Source organism: Lactuca serriola, chromosome 5, assembly GCF_051521515.1.
Source record: "Lactuca serriola cultivar US96UC23 chromosome 5, Lser_US96UC23_V15, whole genome shotgun sequence".
Taxonomy (NCBI): Eukaryota; Viridiplantae; Streptophyta; class Magnoliopsida; order Asterales; family Asteraceae; genus Lactuca; species Lactuca serriola.
Genome location: NC_136412.1, coordinates 12,328,872 through 12,339,122, shown reverse-complemented (window position 1 = coordinate 12,339,122; position 10,251 = coordinate 12,328,872).

The window sequence follows — 10,251 nt, the reverse complement described above, 5'->3', positions numbered from 1 at the left end:
TTGGTTTGATGCTCCAAAACAGCCACTCTTTTGGCTATGTTGCTGTCACGAAAATTTCACAGCAAAAGAGCAAGAAAAAGGGTAGTTTACTCACTGTTTTGAATCAATAATTTTGAGTATCATAACAAGTAACTTCCAGGGGTATTTTGTGGTAAAATATCAAGCAAAAAGGAAGGTGTAGATGGGTGAAATGGTGGCTGAAACACAAAAGGGACAGCAACCCTTTTGTTCATGGTTTTGATGGCTTTGGAAGGAAGTTCTTGTTCTTGAAAATGAGATGAAGGTTGAGAGTAATTCCATGGAGTATTGGCTGGTCAAATTAGGGTAAAATGAGGAGTAAATTTCGTGGATATGAAGGAGGAAAGAGTGGAAGAGGATAAGGGGACAAAACCTAGACTAGCTTGTGATGGGATGTGAGTTTAAGTGATGTGATCTTGTCTAGCCACTTGCTTGGGTGGTTGCTTAGAGATAGAGTTAGTTAACTAACTAACTACTAGATATTTAGTTAGTTAGGAGTTCTAGGTAAGGAGAGGGAAGGTCTTAATCTTGAAAATTAGAAGAGGGATTAAGAAGCATTCTTAGTAAAATGTCTTAAGTGATTAAGCACTTATTAGTTAAGTTGGCACTTATCTCCACCAATTCTCTTATCTTAATTGATTTAGAAATCATATTCCTTACATGAAATCACTTTAGGTAATGACCCATAACTAGTCATTCACTAGATAATAATACATATGTACAAATACATACATGTATACTTAGTATAAAATAACAATGTAGTTTTTGTGTATTTGAACTTTAATGTTTATGTTTTATTCTTTTTATTCAAAAACACTTGGATACATTTTAATTATACCTTATAATAATTCATTTTATATTTTAATTTATTTAAATATAAAATTTATTGACCAATGTATAATTTCGTGACATTTAACCGGTTAACCATATCGTTAAACACGTTTTGTCACTTTGGTTCGTATATTTGTCGAATTTAGATCCTACACAACTATTAAGCACACGTTTTACAAAAATTAAGTTTGTTGCGTTCAAATGATTTTATATGCTAATTTCACAAACCGGTGATGGTTCGTAGCCATACATCATAAGGAACTTTATCAATAGCTACTTGTTTTATATTTCACAATAACTTATTTAAATAAAAGAGGTTAAATTCCTTCAACCATTCTTGATGAAATACTCATATTGCTTAATAATCAAAACATAGCATCGTACAATCATTCCTATTTTTACCAATTGTTACATTCTCCCCCTGTTAAAAGAATTTCGCCCCGAAATTCAACTTGTAGACGGGATATCACTAAACAATTGGGGGTTTTTTTTTATCCTCGCATTTCTTAGTGAATTTCGGTCATCGCTTGGCGTTCCAACGAGCCTTCACTATGGGCATGCGACTTTGTTTTGTCCTTTTGACCTTCTGATCCATGATTTCCACCGGTTCTTAGATGAAGTTTAGACTCCCGTTGATTTCAATTTCATCCGGTGGAATAACAAGAGTCTCATCAGATAAGCTCTTCTTCTGATCCTGGGATGCATTCAATCGTTCACGGGTTTGAATAATCTTCTCTGTAGTTTCTCGTATGATCTGGGGGCTGGTGAGAGTGTTGTTAGGAACTTGTCCCTTAGCGAGTTGCGTATTACCTACCTCAGCCCAACACAGAGGTGATCTACACTTGCTTCTGTAGAGAGCTTCGAATGACGCGGCTTTGATGTTAATGTAATAGTTGTTGTATAAGGATTAGATGAATGGTTCTTCCGTTTTGTCTGTCAGTTTGAGGGTGATATTAAGGACTTCTTTAATGACTATTGAAAACACGAGGCGAATCGCCTGTCTCTTATCCAAAATGATAGATAGTGGTATACTATGCAGTCTCGCAATCTTCTTGTGATATGCTCCTATCAGCTTTTCTATTTTTCTTTGTAGCCTTGGTTGGTAGAAAGTGTGTGGGTTTGTTTGATTTGTCTACGCTCGCTCAAGTGGTAGCGTGTCCATCCGCTGTCTTGGGTAACTTGTCATGGAGTTCATGGTATGACTCATAACTGATTCATCTACCATCTCTTTGTATTTATAAGTCATATATAATTAAGAATGAAAAGACAGTCGAATCGGTGATTCTATTCTAAACCCACATCCAAACAAGGAAAAGGATTTAAAGCGAAATTACCAACCCTAAGTCCGTAGAATCTTAATTATATAGGGCTCCAATATATACACTTAGTAATCATAGATTCACTAGTATGGGTCCATAGTCTCTACTTGAGTGGGGTGATTAACTTGGGTGAGATGGCATTTACAACAACCCTTTTCCACAACTACTGCACTTAGGTTGATTTTTGAACTCGGGTTGTCGTACGGATGATATTCCCAGGAGATCTTCTCGGAATATATCGAGAAGGTTACGGGCTTTTCCAACGTCCATGATGTCTTTCTCTTCTTGTTCCTTATCCACAACATGGGCTAGGACGGCGTGGTACCTCCTGTGTAGGTACTTCTGAGTCTTGTTGTAAAAGGTGAGTCGGGGGTTTGTGTCCGGTTTGTTGCCATAGACAACGAGGGTTCTATTACTCGATGGGTTTAGGCAAATGGCCTTTTCTTAATATATGATATCGGTATGGTGAGGAAACTAACTAATACGTTGTTAAAATGAAAATGTTGTAAATTTTATTGTGACCGGTGTTAGGATGATTTGAACGAATTGGTTGATTTAGTGTTAGAGTGCACCCTATGTACGCGCCTCTAGTGCTTTTGATTATTCCAATTCTGCTATAAATATTTCGTTTAAGTTTTTGAGGTTTTTGGTTGAGAAATTGATTAAATCTACGACTCACAATACTCCTCTCCGCGTTGCTATTATATAATATCCATGCATATGTGCTATCGGGAATGAACGTACCGGAATCTCAGCGGGGTCTATTACTTCTTTCCCATGCTCTGTTGCTAAAACACTTCCGACGCTCCTGACGTCTTTGTTTTTAGTCTTCGGGAACTCCTTTATGAAATGTCCTACTTCTCCACATCTGTAGCAAGTCCGACTCATCCCAGCTTTTGTGTTCTGGGCGGTCTGTTGAGCCGGCACCCTACATAAATTTGTGGTATGCCCCTTTTCATTACAGTTCTTGCAGTGCATTTCCCTGCACTTTCTTTTGTGATGAAAGCTACACTTGGTGCATTTTGGCAGGTTTCCAACATATGGTCTTGTCGGCACTGAGGTAGTATGGATGGTGATGGTATGGAATTTCACTATTTGTTGTCTTTTGGTAGGTCCTTGATTTGGGGCGTCGTGGCAGGAACATACTCGAGGTGTCCCTGGTTGTTATCACGATTGAAACTTTCGGCGCTGTTCCCGCTTTTGTTTGTGTTGTTAGCGCCGAGGTGTGCCATGACTGCTGTCACGGCGACTGTTACTGCAATTTGAAATGTTGTAGGGTCTATTTATAGAATTAGTGTTGCACCAGTATGCTGATTACCTTCATGTGTCGGCATGATTCTATTTTGCGAGTGGTCTCCTCTGCTCTCAGTTCTGTGATGACTGTCCAGGTTGTAGTTGTAAGGGTTCTTTGTCCTATAATGACTATCTCCTTTTCTAAGGAGTGTAGGTGATCCGTAATGTTCTCTTGATCTGCTTGCCGGTCTATGGGTGCTATGGCCCGAAGTATGGTGTAGTGAGTTTATGTCGGTTATGGATCATCGGTTGTCCTCTCCAGTCTATATGTGTGGCTAGGTAGTTAATTGCGGGTTGCTTCCTGAAATGAGAGGTGGAGGTTCTCACACTCCTCTTGATAGGGTAAGGTTTATTGATGGTATCTCCCGAACTTCTTTCTCCACCTGGTCCCTTCTCGGAAATCTTCTTCCTCGTATTTCATCTATTGGTACTCTTCAAAATCTTCTTCTGGATCCTTCTTGATCCATCTATTGGCTTCGGTGGCAGGTTAGTAGGGGTCTATGTGGAGATGAAGTCTAGCTGATATGCCTATGCGAGAATAGGGGTAAGAAGCATATGAAGAATCTAAGTGTGTGGTTCTATTGTAACGCAAAATACTGCTATAGTATTTTAAATTTGTATGTTAATGTTTTCTTTGTATAGTTTGTTGGTAAGTTTTAAATTTGTTGTCCACTGCAGACACTCCTCGGCACACGTTAGTTGGCTCTCGGACAAATATAGTTGATCAGTCTATATCCTTCCCAGTTCCGATTACATGTCCCAAGGCGTACCTGCACTGCACAACTTATTTATAATACTTCTAAAATGGTCCGATGTGAAACTGTTATTAGTACGAAATGAATGCATGCTTACTTTACAAAAACTAAATAAATTTAACTTCAAAAGTATGACTCTTCTCAGAGTGTTTTTGCCCAGTTGAGTTTATAGTTGTATACCAAAAATGGTTTTGATATACTTAATTCACTATAAACGATGCTTTGATACCAATCTGTCACACCCCCAAACCAGAACGGCGGAAACATTCGGGGGCGGAGGACGTCATATTCAGTATCATAACAGTTCATAGAAAGGAAAGTACACACCACCATACATATTAAGGTTTCCAAAATGTTTACATAATTGTATTCGTTACATGTTCAAAAGATAAATACATAAACATCTTTCAAAAGAAGTAATTAACGTCAGCATGTTAATCCTCAAAAGTTGATTTCCAAACCTGCTTAGCGGTTCCCTGAGAATACAAGTTATTTCAAAGAAAAAGTGTCAACAATTAAGTTGGTGAGTTCATAAGTAGTGTTTTGAGAAAATGTACGCCATTCAAAAGTTCATGTATGTTTTCCAGAAAACGCAGTATTTTCAAATGAAAAGAGTTATGATTCATTGGGTTGAAAATGAATGTATTAGATCCAGAAAATCTCATATTTTCCCTAATAGTTGAGATATGATTTGTTGTGCTTTCCAAGAAAAACCCTTATTTTCTTATAAAAGTATGAAATGCATATGAATGTTCGTGTTATAAGTTGTAAATAGTTGCACCAAGAAAATCCCTTATTTTCCTATTAGTTGTTTGTTTTAGATGCAGGAAAAACCCTTATTTTCCTAACATAACAGGCAGTCTCTAAGACCGAAAATCGCAAGCAACCGATGTGCTTAAAAGTTGTGGCATAGTTTTATATAATAAAGCTATACGAAGATCGCACTTGTTAGATGAAGAATAGTTTTAATAGCTACTCGTTCATAAAAGCATAATACCATAATAATTGTATATCCGATGAGTTTTATAACCATACTAAACATAATATGCCTGTAGCGACGTTCTTCAGGCGTCGTAGCGTTATGACAACTGTCACCCCAAAAGACGGACTGTAGCTAACAGTCAGGGCGCGGGATCATGACTTCCCGTATAGATCTTTACACATTTGACACGTTCTCCGAACGGGAGACTCTGGTTATAGACAGGACTTGTAGCGATACGTTTTATCAAAAAGGCAGTGTTTGAAGATGTACATGTCTCATGGATTCTCAACTAAGTCTGTATTAAAGTAATAGTTTTGTATGCAAAGATCATCCTTTCTCACAAAGTTTTGACAATGCATAAATCATAAGTTTTTAAAAAGCATTAAAACGGTTTAACAACGAAGGATACTTTGGAATTTCTAAATACTTTGTATAAATCTAGTGCATGCAAAGCATGACAAGAGTTTTCACATAGTAGTAATAAATCACAAGTGATTCATTTGATAAAAACGAATAAAGTGAAATTTTTGATGTAGAAGACAAGTTTGTAAACAAAACATATATATGTATATGGTTATATATATGTATAAGTTTTAAAAGATGATTTGGTATGTTTCGTAATTGTTGTTCATATTCTTACGTTTTTATTAGAAACTTTGCATGAAATAATCCTTAAGTTTGATACTAAAGACCTTTTTGTACTTATCACTTTTGTAAAAATGGTAATTAAACATATTTAAATGATTGTGTTTTAACTTCCTTAATGTATAAACATTGCTCAAAAATGTTAGAAGGTGTTAATAAATCTATAAACCACTTTTGACAGTTTTACCCTTTACTGTCCCTATTTTTAGAAAACTCATAGAAAAATCATCGTAAGTCAAAAACTGAATCCGTCACCACTGAGAGTTTATAAAATGAGTCTACTTTGTTCCCAATTTTTATTATGATTTTTAGTGGTTTCAAACTAGTGTGAAAATGAACATCTTCACAGACTGGTCCGAAATCACTTCTGAAATGACAGGCAGTTTTATAAAAATCGCCATAAATTGTAGAAAAATCGTATGAACGCGTGCGAGTAGTCATTAGAAAGGTATAAACTTGAACTATTTTCATATTGTACAGTTTTGAATTATTTTAAGTTTAAGATGGTCAAAACAGTCCGTGAACAGGACTCAACTTTTCTGTAGAAAGTTGTCATATAAATTTAAGTTATGTTTAGTGTTCTAACTTGTATTCCCCCCCTTAAAACTTGAATAAAACATGAAAATGTAGGGGTATGAACTCACCTTATGTGAATACTTTAAGAATGGAAGGTTGAAGATGAACTTTTGGTTGTTGGTTTGATGCTCCAAAACAGCCACTCTTTTGGCTATGTTGCTGTCACGAAAATTTCACAGCAAAAGAGCAAGAAAAAGGGTAGTTTACTCACTGTTTTGAATCAATAATTTTGAGTATCATAACAAGTAACTTCCAGGGGTATTTTGTGGTAAAATATCAAGCAAAAAGGAAGGTGTAGATGGGTGAAATGGTGGCTGAAACACAAAAGGGACAGCAACCCTTTTGTTCATGGTTTTGATGGCTTTGGAAGGAAGTTCTTGTTCTTGAAAATGAGATGAAGGTTGAGAGTAATTCCATGGAGTATTGGCTGGTCAAATTAGGGTAAAATGAAGAGTAAATTTCGTGGATATGAAGGAGGAAAGAGTGGAAGAGGATAAGGGGACAAAACCTAGACTAGCTTGTGATGGGATGTGAGTTTAAGTGATGTGATCTTGTCTAGCCACTTGCTTGGGTGGTTGCTTAGAGATAGAGTTAGTTAACTAACTAACTACTAGATATTTAGTTAGTTAGGAGTTCTAGGTAAGGAGAGGGAATGTCTTAATCTTGAAAATTAGAAGAGGGATTAAGAAGCATTCTTAGTAAAATGTCTTAAGTGATTAAGCACTTATTAGTTAAGTTGGCACTTATCTCCACCAATTCTCTTATCTTAATTGATTTAGAAATCATATTCCTTACATGAAATCACTTTAGGTAATGACCCATAACTAGTCATTCACTAGATAATAATACATATGTACAAATACATACATGTATACTTAGTATAAAATAACAATGTAGTTTTTGTGTATTTGAACTTTAATGTTTATGTTTTATTCTTTTTATTCAAAAACACTTGGATACATTTTAATTATACCTTATAATAATTCATTTTATATTTTAATTTATTTAAATATAAAATTTATTGACCAATGTATAATTTCGTGACATTTAACCGGTTAACCATATCGTTAAACACGTTTTGTCACTTTGGTTCGTATATTTGTTGAATTTAGATCCTACACAACTATTAAGCACACGTTTTACAAAAATTAAGTTTGTTGCGTTCAAATGATGTTATATGCTAATTTCACAAACCGGTGATGGTTCGTAGTCGTACATCATAACGAAATTTATCAATAGCTACTTGTTTTATATTTCACAATAACTTATTTAAATAAAAGAGGTTAAATTCCTTCAACCATTCTTGATGAAATACTCATATTGCTTAATAATCAAAACATAGCATCGTACGATCGTTCCTATTTTTACCAATTGTTACATATAATCAATGTTTTAAATGCTTTTAGGGGGGGGGGGGGGGGGGAATACAAGCTGAACACGATGATAATTGTGTAAATGTTATTTGTGATAACCATCACTTTAATGGATTTCTTATGTTTTTATAAGTGATCAAAACCATTTCAAAAACTCTTTTTAAGTTATGTTACTTTATTATTCATAAAATACCGCTTTTAAAGTACGATCATAACTCGGTAGATAATCAAGTCTTTTCTACAAATCAGAGACAATTCAAAACAAGCATACTAGTAAACTATAATAGGTATAGTTTAGGGGTTTAGTACATACTATAACTAGGACATGGAGGAACATACTATAAAGGGAAACAGGGAGGAACGTACAATATTCTAGAACAAAAGAACAAGTCATGATTTACGAACTTATACTAATTATTCCGAGTAACCTAGGAGGGGAACGTATAATTAACTCATTGTTCTAAACAAAATATGATAATAAACATGGTATAAGGTATATATATATATATATATATATATATATATATATATATATATATATATATATATATATATAAAAGGTGCATCTACAAAATGCCATGATATATATATATATATATATATATATATATATATATATATATATATATATATATATATTACAAAATCCCATGATTTATCCCATGATTTATATATATATATATATATATATATATATATATATATATATATATATATATATATATATATATATATATATATATATATATATATGGGGTACAACTACAAAGTACAGGATTTATTTATAAAGGGTATATCTACAAAGTATCGGACAATAATAAATAAAACACATAAATATATACAAAAACTCACAACAGTATCGACAAAGGCGTTTAGAGTATAGGATTTCATCACTTCTAGTAGTCATCCTAACATGTTCAACAATGCCACATAATTTCCTAGTAACATGAACATTCAGTAAAAACAGGGCCTATAAGGCTAACTTTATGATTCCTCAGTAGATACATCAGGGATATATATTAATCGGGTCCGGCAGACAGTAGGATGTGTACTTTCCGCTTCATTTCATGTTCCTTGTTTGGTTGTGGGCTTAGAGCAGATGCACCTAGTCTATTATCTATTCGATCTTAGCTATATATATATATATATATATATATATATATATATATATATATATATATATATATATACCGTATACACCAAGTAATCATAAGGAGTGCCAGGTATAGGTCAGGTCATAGCATACAAATTATATATATTATTTTCTAGTACAAAAACATACTTTTCAGATAGAACATTTAGTAGGCTAAACTAGAAACTTTTCAGCAAAAGGGTTTAATCTATTTTATTAAACTAGTATAACTTAAAGGACTCTTTTGTGGTTAATTCTATAATACCTTGGTTTATACATCAGGGTTATATATAATTAATATCTGATAGGCAATTGGATGTGTGCTTTCCGCCTTACTTCTTGTTCCTTGTTTGGGTGTGGGCTTAGGGCAGATTCACTTATTTAACTGCCCGTTCGATATTAGATTATATATAGCTTGTATAAACTAAGTGATTATACAAGGAACTATTGTGGGTACCAATTTTTACTAAAGGAAATATATGATTTTCTTAAAGAATGTTTTCATCAAATAAAGGAACTATTACAATTAACTCCGTAAGTACCAAATGAATACACCAGGGTTATATACAATGAAGATCTAACAAACAATGGGATGTGTGACTTCCCGCTCATTCCTTATTCCTTGTTTGGTTGTGGGATTAGGGCAGCTTCACACAATCGATTGTTTGTTTACTCTAAATTGTATATAACTTGTATCCATTTAGTACTCATAGAAGGAATTGTAGAGTCATTTTTACTTTCATTCATCATATTAGGAAATATAGGATTTTCTAGAGGAACAGGAGAACTTTTCTAAAAGAACTTACAACACACTTTACATCACTAAAATACTTATGAACTCACCAGCTTAAATGATGATCTACTCTTTCAAAATAATTTGTATTCTCAAGAAACTAGTAGACAGGTACATGCACTGGGATTCAGAAGATGGAGCATAGTAGCTTCATGTCTTGTTTTGTTATTTGCTTTTGGGTTCGATCTTTTGTGAATCACTACTTTGTAAAAACTTTAATATTAATACAATGGTTGTTTGTTATTATGATTACTATGATACATGTGTTGTGATACTACATATGACGTCCTCCGCCCCCGACGTTTCCGTCGTTCCGGTTTGGGGTGTGACATCTACCATCCCTAGCTTCTAGAGTAGCTCATACTCTCAAGCATGACTTAAGGAACCAAAAAAAAAGAAAAAGAAAAAAACCTAACTAGATCTATCATAATGAACCATCAAGTTAAGAGCTTTATACCTCTAAAATCTTTCCAAGTTTGTGATGATTCTGGATCCACAAGCTCCAAACACACCAATGCAACTTCAAAGAGCTCA